Source organism: Coregonus clupeaformis, unplaced genomic scaffold (assembly GCF_020615455.1).
Source record: "Coregonus clupeaformis isolate EN_2021a unplaced genomic scaffold, ASM2061545v1 scaf3572, whole genome shotgun sequence".
Lineage (NCBI taxonomy): Eukaryota > Metazoa > Chordata > Actinopteri > Salmoniformes > Salmonidae > Coregonus > Coregonus clupeaformis.
The window spans coordinates 31,405-42,861 of record NW_025537026.1 but is presented as its reverse complement, the minus strand read 5'-3'; the positions used below and the strand labels follow the sequence as shown (position 1 = coordinate 42,861).

The 11,457-nt window shown below is 45.8% G+C and overlaps 1 long non-coding RNA gene across 1 annotated transcript; it reads right to left on the bottom strand.

Moving 5' to 3' along the window:
- Positions 1-377: 377 nt before the first annotated feature.
- LOC123490252 lies at positions 378-11,036 on the bottom strand. The gene is made up of 3 exons (XR_006660853.1): positions 10,974-11,036; positions 9,379-9,496; positions 378-543 (listed from the first exon to the last, which is right to left on the bottom strand). It is a non-coding gene; the product is annotated as an uncharacterized LOC123490252 (long non-coding RNA).
- Positions 11,037-11,457: the final 421 nt, after the last annotated feature.

The following is an 11,457-nucleotide window of genomic DNA, read 5'->3' as shown; positions in this document are numbered from 1 at the left end:
TTTTTGTCAGCAGCCTATGCCTATTGAAATAACAAGTAAATCTTGCAAATATGCCATTTATAACGGGTTGTAGTCTTAACATCTGGCACATATTAACAGCACAATTGCCAGGAAATAGCCCAACATTCATTTTTTGAAATTCGTCTAAGTGTTTCTGCACAGATTTCGAGATCCTATGTCCAACTTCATCACTCAAACTCTCCTGTCGGATTTATCTATAGTTGTGCACATGAGCAAATGGGATTTATTTCCATTCATAAACTGGGTGGTTCAAGCCCTGAATGCTGATTGGTTGACAGCCGTGGTATATCAGACCACATACCACAGGTATGACAAAACATTTATTTTTACTGCTCTAATTACGTTGGTAACCAGTTTATAATAGCATTAATATTGTATACAGACAGCTGCCGGAGCCAGTTCCCAGGGCACCACCTGGTCAAATATGCTGCCGACACTGCTTTGGTCAGTCTCCTCGAAGGGGATGAGACCAAGCACGGACAGGCTCTGTATGACTTTACTGTCTGGTGCGAGTCATCCCATCTAAAATTAAACACATCAAAAACAAAGGATATGGTGATTGACTTTCGAAGGAACACTACCATGTACACACCATCACTTATAGAAGGTGAGCCCATCGAAATAGCGGAGGAGTAAAAATACCTTAGGCTAGTCATTGACAACAAGCTGTCCTGGGATCAGTGTCCTGACACTACTTTTAAGAAAGGGCAACAGACTGTATTTCCTATGGAAACTGCACTTTTGTTTATGTTGATCTAACCATCATAGTTATCTTTTATAAACCATGAATTGAGAGCATTCTGTTCTACTGCTTGACCTGCTAGTTTGGGAATATCAACATTGCACAGAAAAATAGATTGGGCAAGATAGTCAAATCAAATCAAATGTTATTGGTCACATCCGTTTAGCAGATGTTATTGCGGGTGTAGCAAAAACGCTTGCGTTCCTAGCACCAACAGTGCAGTAATATCTAACAATACACACAAATTTAAAAGTAAAATAATGGAATTAGAAATATATAAATATTAGGACGAGCAATGTCGGAGTATCAATATACAGTATATACAGTACCAGTCAAAAGTTTGTGGACACACCTACTCATTCAAGGGTTTTCTTTATTTTTATGATATAGTAACAAATCAAAATATATTTATTGATGACAGCTTTGCACATGCTTGGCATTCTCTCAACCAGCTTCATGAGGTGGTCACCTGGAATGCATTTCAATTAACAGGAATTGATTTCCTTCTTAATGCGTTTGAACCAATCAGTTGTGGTGTGACAAGGTAGGGGTGGTATACAGAATATAGCCCTATTTGGTAAAAGACCATGTCCATATTATGGCAAGAACAGCTCAAATAAGCAAAGAGAAACGACAGTCCATCATTACTTTAAGACATGAAGGTCAGTCAAGTTTCATGAAGTGCAGCCGCAAAAACCATCAAGCGCTGTGATGAAACTGGCTCTCACGAGGACCGCCACAGGAATGGAAGACCCAGAGTTACCTCTGCTGCAGATAAGTTAATTAGAGTTACCAGCCTCAGAAATTGCAGCCCAAATAAATGATTCACAGAGTTCAAGTAACAGACACATCTCAACATCAACTGTTCAGAGGAGGCTGCGTGAATCAGGCCTTCATGGTTGAATTGCTGCAAAGAAACCACTATTAAAGGATACCAATAATAAGAAGAGACTTGCTTGGGCCAAGAAACACGAGCAATGGACATTAGACCGGTGGAAATCTGTCCTTTGGTCTGATGAGTCCAAATTTGAGATTTTTAGTTCCGTGTCTTCGTGAGACGCAGAGTAGGTGAACAGATGATCTCCGCATGTGTGGTTCCCACCGTGAAGCATGGAGGAGGAGGAGGAGGAGGTGTGATGGTGTTATGCTGGTGACACTGTGATTTATTTAGAATTCAAGGCACACTTAACCAGCATGGCTACCACAGCATTCTGCAGCGATACGCCATCCCATCTGGTTTGCGCTTAGTGAGACTATAATTTGTTTTTCAACAGGACAACGACCCAACACGCCTCCAGGCTGTGGAAGGGCTATTTGACCAAGCAGGAGAGTGATGGAGTGCTGCATCAGATGACCTGGCCTCCACAAACACCCGACCTCAACCCAATTGAGATGGTTTGGGATGAGTTGGACCGCAGAGTGAAGGAAAAGCAGCCAACAAGTGCTCAGCATATGTGGGAACTCCTTTGAAAAGCATTCCAGGAGAAGCTGGTTGAGAGAATGCCAAGAGTGTGCAAAGCCATCATCAAGGCAAAGGGTGGCTACTTTGAAGAATCTCAAATATAAAATATATTTTTATATGTTTAACACTTTTTGGTTACTACATGATTCCATATGTGTTATTTCATAGTTTTGATGTCTTCACTATTATTCTACAATGTAGAAAATAGTACAAATAACCCTTGAATGAGTAGGTGTGTCCAAACTTTTGACTGGTACTGTATATATGTGATGGGTGTATAGACATTATGGACAGTATGTGGATAGAATATATAGTATATCTGAAGACTACGTGGATAGAATAGGATAGTCAGGACTCGCAGAAAAATCATGGGGCAGCAACAGCAAGAACTGTCATCTCTCTGCCTGGGCAGAGCCCTCCAGAAGGCAAATAAAATAGCGGTTGACTCTTCCCACTCACTCCACCCTGAATTCCAGCTCCTGGCCACAGGTACTCTTTTATTCCGAATGCAATTCTGCAACTTAACAAAATGTTGGACTAATTACCCTTTATCACTTGCACTTTAACTATGAAATTGCACTTACCCAGCCTACTTCATTGTAAACATCCTTTGCTATTTAAAAAAGTATACTTTTTTATATGTGAATTGCCTCTGAGGACATTCACGATTTCTGAATCTGAATAAGGCACCTCCGGGGTTTGTGGTATATGGCCATGTAGAAATGGCGCCGACAGAGAGGGCTGCCTCGCTTCTTGTCCTTAGGAAACTTTGCAGTATTTTGTTTTTTTATGTATTATTTCTTACATCGTTAGCTCAGAAAACCTTAAGTGTTATTACATACAGCCGGGAAGAACTATTGGATATTGTCACACTCTGGCTCCAGGACTTGTGTATTTGAGCCAGGGTGTATGTTGTTTTGTTGGGTTTTAGGTGATTGTTTATGTTTGCATGTCTGTCACGTTTATTTCTAGGTTGGGAGTTCTGGGTGTCTATTTCTAGGTCGTTGATTGGTGTCGTGTGACTCCCAATCGGAGGTAACGAGTGTCAGCTGTCGGCTCGTTATCTCTGATTGGGAGCCATATTTAAACTGTTGTGTTTCACTGTTTGTTTGTGGGTTTTTGTTCCATGTTTCTGTCAGTGTTACAGAGGACTTCACTATCGTCATTTGTTGTTTTTTTGGTGGTTGCTTTATTTAATAAAGTCATTATGTTCACTCCACGCGCTGCGTATTGGTCCGCTTCCTCAGACGATCGTGACAGAAAAACCCACCATAAAAGGACCAAGCAGCGTGTCAAGCGGCAACAGGATCCACCTACACAGGATTTATATCCACCCATAAAGGATTCATGGACATGGGAGGAGATACTGGATGGTAAGGGTCCTTGGGCACAACCGGGAGAATATCGCCTCCCTCGTGAAGAGCTGGAGGCAGCTAAAGCCGAGAGGAGGCGATATGAGGAGGCAGCACGGAGGCAAGGCTGGAAGCCCGGGAGTACTACCCAAACAATTTTTTGGGGGGGGCACATGGCTTGGGCGCCTGGGCAGCAGGAGGCTGCCACAGGGAGATGTGGAGAGAAGGCTATCGGATTACGGGAGCCATTGGCGAGTAGAGGGAGGGAAGTTGTTGTCGCACGGCATGAGAGACTGAAGTGTGTTACCAGTCCGGTCCGGCCCGTTCCTGATCCCCAGTTAAGGCCAGTGGTGTGTGTTCCCGGTGCGGACCGCCTGTTCCTGCTCCACGCACGTATCCTACGGGTGCGTCACCAGCCCAGCCCGGCCTGTTCCTTCAGAGCCGTCCGCCAGACCGGAGCCGCTAGAGCCTTCCGGCCAGACAGAATCATACACCTGCTATGGAATCAGCAGGAGCCGACGCAGCCTATGCTGGACTGGAGGCTCGGGTTACGTGACCGGCAGGAGCGGCTCATGCGGATGGGAGCCGTCCTGCTGGAGGTGATGACTGCAATCCGAGGCTGGGGTCCGCCTCCACCGCTAGTACGCCCAGCCAGCACCATCAGCCAGCCATGAGCAGCCAGACCCGTCAGCCAGCCGCGAGCAGCCAGATCCGTCAGCCAGCCATGAGCAGCCAGATCCGTCAGCCAGCCGTGAGCAGCCAGATCCGTCAGCCCGCCATGAGCGGCCGGATCCGTCAGCTAGCCATGAGCAGCCAGATCCGTCAGCCAGCCATGAGCAGCCAGATCCGTCAGCCAGCCATGAGCAGCCAGATCTGTCAGCCAGCCATGAGCAGCCAGATCTGTCAACCAGCCATGAGCAGCCAGATCCGTCAGCCAGCCACGAGCAGCCAGATCCGTCAGCCAGCCACGAGCAGCCAGATCCGTCAGCTAGCCATGAGCAGCCAGATCCGTCAGCCAGCCATGAGCAGCCAGATCCGTCCAGCCAGCCATGAGCAGCCAGACCCGTCAGCCAGCCAGGATCCGCCAGAGCCGTCTAGCCAGGATCCGCCAGAGCCGTCCAGCCAGGATCTGCCAGAGCCGTCCAGCCAGGATCCGCCAGAGCCGTCCAGCAAGGATCCGCCAGAGCCGTCCAGCCAGGATCCGCTAGAGCCGTCCAGCCAGGATCTGCCAGAGCTGTCCAGCCAGGATCCGCCAGCCAGCCAGGATCCGCCAGAGCCAGCCAGCCAGGATCCGCCAGAGCCGTCCCAGCCGGGATCCGCCAGAGCCGTCCAGCCGGGATCCGCCAGAGCCGTCCCAGCCGGGATCCGCCAGAGCCGTCCAGCCGGGATCCGCCAGAGCCGACCAGCCAGGAGCCACCAGAGCCGTCCAGCCAGGATCCGCCAGAGCCGTCCAGCCAGGATCCGCCAGAGCTGTCCAGCCAGGATCCGCCAGCCAGCCAGGATCCGCCAGAGCCGTCCAGCCAGGGATCCGCCAGAGCCGTCCAGCCAGGATCCGCCAGAGCCGTCCAGCCAGGATCCGCCAGAGTCGTCCAGCCGGGACCCGCCAGAGCCGTCCAGCCGGGATCCGCCAGTGCCGTCCAGCCGGGATCCGCCAGAGCCGTCCAGCCGGGATCCGCCAGAGCCGTCCAGCCGGGATCCGCCAGAGCCGTCCAGCCGGGATCCGCCAGAGCCGTCCAGCCGGGATCCGCCAGAGCCGTCCAGCCGGGATCCGCCAGAGCCGACCAGCCAGGAGCCACCAGAGCCGTCCAGCCAGTATCCGCCATTCAGCCTGGTACTGCCCCTTAGTCCGGTACTGCCCCTTAGTCCGGTACTGCCCCTTAGTCCGGTGCTGCCCCTTAGTCGGTGCCGCCCCTTAACCCAGTGGGGTTTAGTTGGGGGTGGTCATGTGGAGGAGGCTAGGGAAGCGGGTGGTGACTAAGGTGGGATGGGGACCACGACCAGGGGCAGAACCGCCACCGTGGACAGACGCCCACCCAGACCCTCCCCTAGACTGTATGCTGGTGCGCCCGGAGTTCGCACCTTTAGGGGGGGGTACTGTCACACTCTGGCTCCAGGACTTGTGTATTTGAGCCAGGGTGTATGTTGTTTTGTTGGGTTTTAGGTGATTGTTTATGTTTGCATGTCTGTCACGTTTATTTCTAGGTTGGGAGTTCTGGGTGTCTATTTCTAGGTCGTTGATTGGTGTCGTGTGACTCCCAATCGGAGGTAACGAGTGTCAGCTGTCGGCTCGTTATCTCTGATTGGGAGCCATATTTAAACTGTTGTGTTTCACTGTTTGTTTGTGGGTTTTTGTTCCATGTTTCTGTCAGTGTTACAGAGGACTTCACTATCGTCATTTGTTGTTTTTTTCGTGGTTGCTTTATTTAATAAAGTCATTATGTTCACTCCACGCGCTGCGTATTGGTCCGCTTCCTCAGACGATCGTGACAGATATCAGAGCAGCGTCAACTTACCAACACTACGACCAGGAATAAAACTTTCCCTAAGCGGATCCTTTGTCCGCACCAACCAGGGCATTGGAACTGATTCCAGATGCCGACCCAAAACAACGCCGCGGGATGAGAGGCGCGCACACCGCCCATCACTTCAGAGTATATTATTTGCTAATGTCCAGTCCCTAGATAACAAAGTGGACGAGATCAGGGCAAGGGTTACTTTCCAGAGAGACATCAGGGATTGTAACATACTGTTTCACGGAAACATGGCTCTCTCGGGATATACTGTCCCCGTCCATACAGTCATCTGGGTTCTCAGTACATCGCGCCGACAGGAATAAACATCTCTCCGGGAAGAAGAAGGGTGGGGGGGTTTGTTTCATGATTAGCGACTCATGGTGTAATTCTAATTTTGTTCACCTGACCTAGAATTCCTCACAATCAAATGCCGACGTATTATCTCCCAAGATAATTCTCTTTGGTTATTGTTACAGCCGTGTATATCCCCCCTCAAGCAGATACCACGATGACCCTCAAGGAACTTCAATGGACTTTACGCAAACAGGAAACCATATATCCTGAGGCTGCATTTATTGTAGCTGGGGATTTTAACAAAGCAAATTTGAGAAAAAGGCTACTTAAATTCTATCAGCATATTGACTGTAGCACTCGGATGGAAGAACACTAGCTCACTGCTACACTAATTTCCGCAATGCATACAACGCCCTCCCCGGACTTCCTTCCGGCAAATCTGACCAAGACTCCATTTTTCTCCTCCCATTCCTATACGCAGAAACTCAAACAGGAAGCACCCGTGCTAAGGACTATTGAACACTGGTCTGACCAATCAGAATCCACGCTTCAAGATTGTTTTGATCACGCGGACTGGGATATGTTCCGGGTAGCCTCTGAGAATAAATAGACGTACACTTGAAGTCGGAAGTTTACATACACCTTAGCCAAATACATGTAACTCTTTTTTTCACAATTCCTGACATTTAATCCTAGTAAAAATTCCCTGTTTTAGGTCAGTTAGGATCACCACTTTATTGCAAGAATGTGAAATGTCAGAATAATAGTAGACAGAATGATTTATTTCAGCTTTTATTTATTTCATCACATTCCCAGTGGGTCAGAAGTTTACATACACTCAATTAGTATTTGGTAGCATTGCCTTTAAATTGTTGAACTTGGGTCAAACGTTTCAGGTAGCCTTCTACAAGCTTCCCACAATAAGTTGGGTGAATTTTGCCCCATTCCTCCTGACAGAGCTGGTGTAACTGAGTCAGGTTTGTAGGCCTCCTTGCTCGCACACGTTTTTTCAGTTCTGCCCACAAAAGTTCTATAGGATTGAGGTCAAGGCTTTGTGATGGCCACTCCAATACCTTGACTTTGTTGTCCTTAAGCCATTTTGCCACAACTTTGGAAGTATGCTTGGGGTCATTGTCCATTTGGAAGAGCCATTTGCGACCAAGCTTTAACTTCCTGACTGATGTCTTGAGATGTTGCTTCAATATATCCACATAATTTTCCTTCCTCATGATGCCATCTATTTTGTGAAGTGCACCAGTCCCTCCTGCAGCAAAGCACCCCCACAGCATGATGCTGCCACCCCCTTGATTCACGTTTGGGATGTTTTTTTTCAGCTTGCAAGGTACCCCCTTTTTCCTCCAAACATAACGATGGCTACCCGGACTATTTGCACTGCCCCCCACCCCCTCTTTCTATGCTGCTGCTACTCTGTTAATTATTTATGCATAGTCACTTTAACTCTACCCACATGTACATATTACTTCAACTACCTCAACTAGCCGGTGCCCCCGCACATTGACTCTGCACTGGTACCCCCCTGTATATATAGCCTCCCCTACTGTTATTTTATTTTACTTCTGCTCTTTTTTTCTCAACACTTTTTGTTGTTGTTTTATTTTACTTTTTTATTAAAAATAAATGCACTGTTGGTTAAGCGCTGTAAGTAAGCATTTCACTGTAATGTCTGCACCTGTTGTATTCGGCGCATGTGGCCAATAAAATTTGATTTGGTCAAACAGTTCAATTTTTGTTTCGTCAGACCAGAGGACATTTCTCCAAAAAGTACGATCTTTGTCCCCATGTGCAGTTGCAAACCGTAGTCTGGCGTTTTTATGGCAGGTCCTTTGCTGTTGTTCTGGAATTGATTTGCACTTTCCGCACCAAAGTACGTTCATCTCTAGGAGACAGAACACGTCTCCTTCCTGAGCGGTATGACGGCTGCGTGGTCCCATGGTGTTTATACTTGCGTAATATTGTTTGTACAGATGAACGTGGTACCTTTAGGCATTTGGAAATTGCTCCCAAGGATGAACCAGACTTGTGGAGGTCTACCATTTTTTCCCCGAGGTCTTGGCTGATTTCTTTAGATTTTTCCATGATGTCAACCAAAGAGGCACTGAGTTTGAAGGTAGGCCTTGAAATACATCCACAGGTACACCTCCAATTGACTCAAATGATGTCAATTAGCCCATCAGAAGCTTCTAAAGCCATGACATCATTTTCTGGAATTTTCCAAGATGTTTAAAGGCACAGTCAACTTCGTGTATGTAAACTTCTGACCCACTGGAATTGTGATACAGTGAATTATAAGTGAAATAATCTGTCTGTAAACAATTGTTGGAAAAATTACTTGTGTCATGCACAAAGTAGATGTCCTAACCAACTTGCCAAAACTATAGTTTGTTAACAAGAAATTTGCGGAGTGGTTGAAAAACAAGTTTTAATGACTCCAACCTAAGTGTATGTAAACTTCCGACTTATTTGATTTTTGATATACCACGGCTAAGGGATACGTCCTAAGAACAGCCCTTAGCCGTGGTATATTGGCCATATAACACACCTCCTTGGGCCTTATTGCTTAATCATAGCAGTCAAAACAAGTTAAATCAACATCCATTGATGGAAAATGATCTGGCCAGTTTAATAAGGGCAAATTCTATTTTCTCTTGCGATCTATTTTTAAGCTCACAATAACTATTATTTAAATGGAAACCTAATTTTCTTCTTAGCCTATGTCGATACATATTACGTCGATATTCCTTCATAATTCGCTCGATAACATTATGGAGAAAAAAAATTTGGCCTGCTATTCAGCCCTTGTGGGCGGGGTTTGAGTGGTCATTGGGCTAGAAATTTCAGCTAGACCTGGCAACCCTGACTATGCGTCATTTGCTCCCACTATAAACAACACAGATTAACTATCGTGGGTTAAGTTATAAATATCTTTACAAAATTGTCATTTTGTCACTGTTCAGCTACATCTGGGACACTTACCTATAGTAAGCATAGCCAGGTGGTTCCTCTTCAAGTTTCTGTACCGAACTTTCTCACATTTCACTAGATGGGTCCATTCCATCTTTGAGAAATAGGTCTTCAGATCATCGAAATCATCCTAGTGGGAGTGTGCAGGTGTAGCTATAATGTTGGCTCAGGTACAAATGGCACAAGCAGAAATCACCTGAACATATAATAATATAATATAATATGCCATTTAGCAGACGCTTTTATCCAAAGCGACTTACAGTCATGCGTGCATACATTTTTGTGTATGGGTGGTCCCGGGGATCGAACCCACTACCCTGGCGTTACAAGCGCCGTGCTCTACCAGCTGAGCTACAGAGGACCACCATATCAGATACAGTAGCTACCTAGATAGATAGATGGCTAAATTCTACCTCTCCATCTTAAGTGGTCCCATCTAGAGGTTGACATGGGAGTGAAAATGAATTCCTGTCCCATCTTGTCCTGTAATTTGTTTTCCTGTGCTGTCCTGATCCCGCAACAGTTCTATATCCCTGGAATATTACTGTCCCTTCCCGATAAAAATCACTCCCATCCCGTTGCGCGCAGAAATATGTAGGCTATTGTGTTTGTTTAGGAAGTATTTACAATAATTTCAGTAATGCAATATGCGACTGTGACATGTGGTTGTCTTACTTATTTTAGTTAAATGCACTGACTGTAGGCCTAAGTCTTATTCTATCAATGACCTAAATATAGATCGATTAAGGCTGGAGGATGAGGACAGAGACCCCAGCAGGATGGTCTGCTCAGCACAGGCATAAAACTGTAGCCTACAGCTGAGCACTGCGCACATATTAACATTTACAAGGCATTGACATTTACAACATGATCATCAAATATGTATAACCTGAGCGGCAGTACTGCATAAGTCAATCAATTTATTTTTCACTCTTCACCTCAGATGGCACGGTTTAGTTAAATACTCGAACAATTGGGATTGACAGTAAAGTTGTTGGGAGTTGAGCAGCTACAGTATGCCCGCTCTCAGGTTCGTAGCCTATTTGATTAAACCGCAGAATGTTTTACAAGCCATGTACTTCGTTCCTTTGTTGTCAAAGACAACTGAACTCCATCAAATTGAGCTAAAACATCTATCCTTGGGTTTAATGTTAATGTTAGTGATGGGTCCTTGGCTGCAACTGATGTAGGTTGGCAATTGAGGCAGCCTAGTAACTACAGAAGCTACAACTGGACCTAACAGAGAGCGAACTGGGAGAGGAGAAATTACAATTTATTTTGTTATCGATTTCTATTAAGTAAACTATATTAGGCCTAGCCTACATTGTTGGTTTTCTTTTATGAAATGCTACATACATTACATTTTTCCTCCCAAAATAGTTTAACACTATTCCTGTACTGACCTTTCCTGTGGACTGTTTGATACTGTCCCATCCTGTCCCGAACTTGACTCTAGAATTTGACTCCCATTCCTGACAGAATCCTGCGGGACCCGCAAGACCCGTGGGAGTCCTGTTCCCCTGTCCTCTAGTCCCATCATCAGTATCTTTGTCTATGCTAGTTAGCTACTGTTAGCTGATAAACTTGCTAGGCATTTCTCAACTCACCTCTTCCGAAGAACTCATTTTAGCTGTCTTCCCTCGAAGTTCTTTGCCCCTGAACTTGTATCTACAAGTGCGAAATATAGGAAAAATAGTTAATATCATTATCAAGTGTTAATTTGTCAGCAGGTAGCTAATTTGACTATTTTGGTTAACTAGCTAACGTTAGCGTTAGTCTTTTAGCTAGCTAGCTAGCTAGCACTAGCTAGGTACATATATAGTAGTTAACACAGTAACGTTCGCTAGCTAGCTACGTTACAGTACTTCTGTAATTTAGCGCTGCAAACTTGTTTATGGTAACGTAGCTAACGTTAGCTACTGTACATTACCCAGCTAACAAATTATTCTCAATATAGCTAATAACATAGCAATATTTTACTATTTATAGCCTGGTATTCTAGCTAGCTAAATTACCTGCCTTTTGAAACCGTTGTTTGGAAAAACGAGCCAATATAATCCGACCATCCACAGTTCAGTCACTCTAAACTGA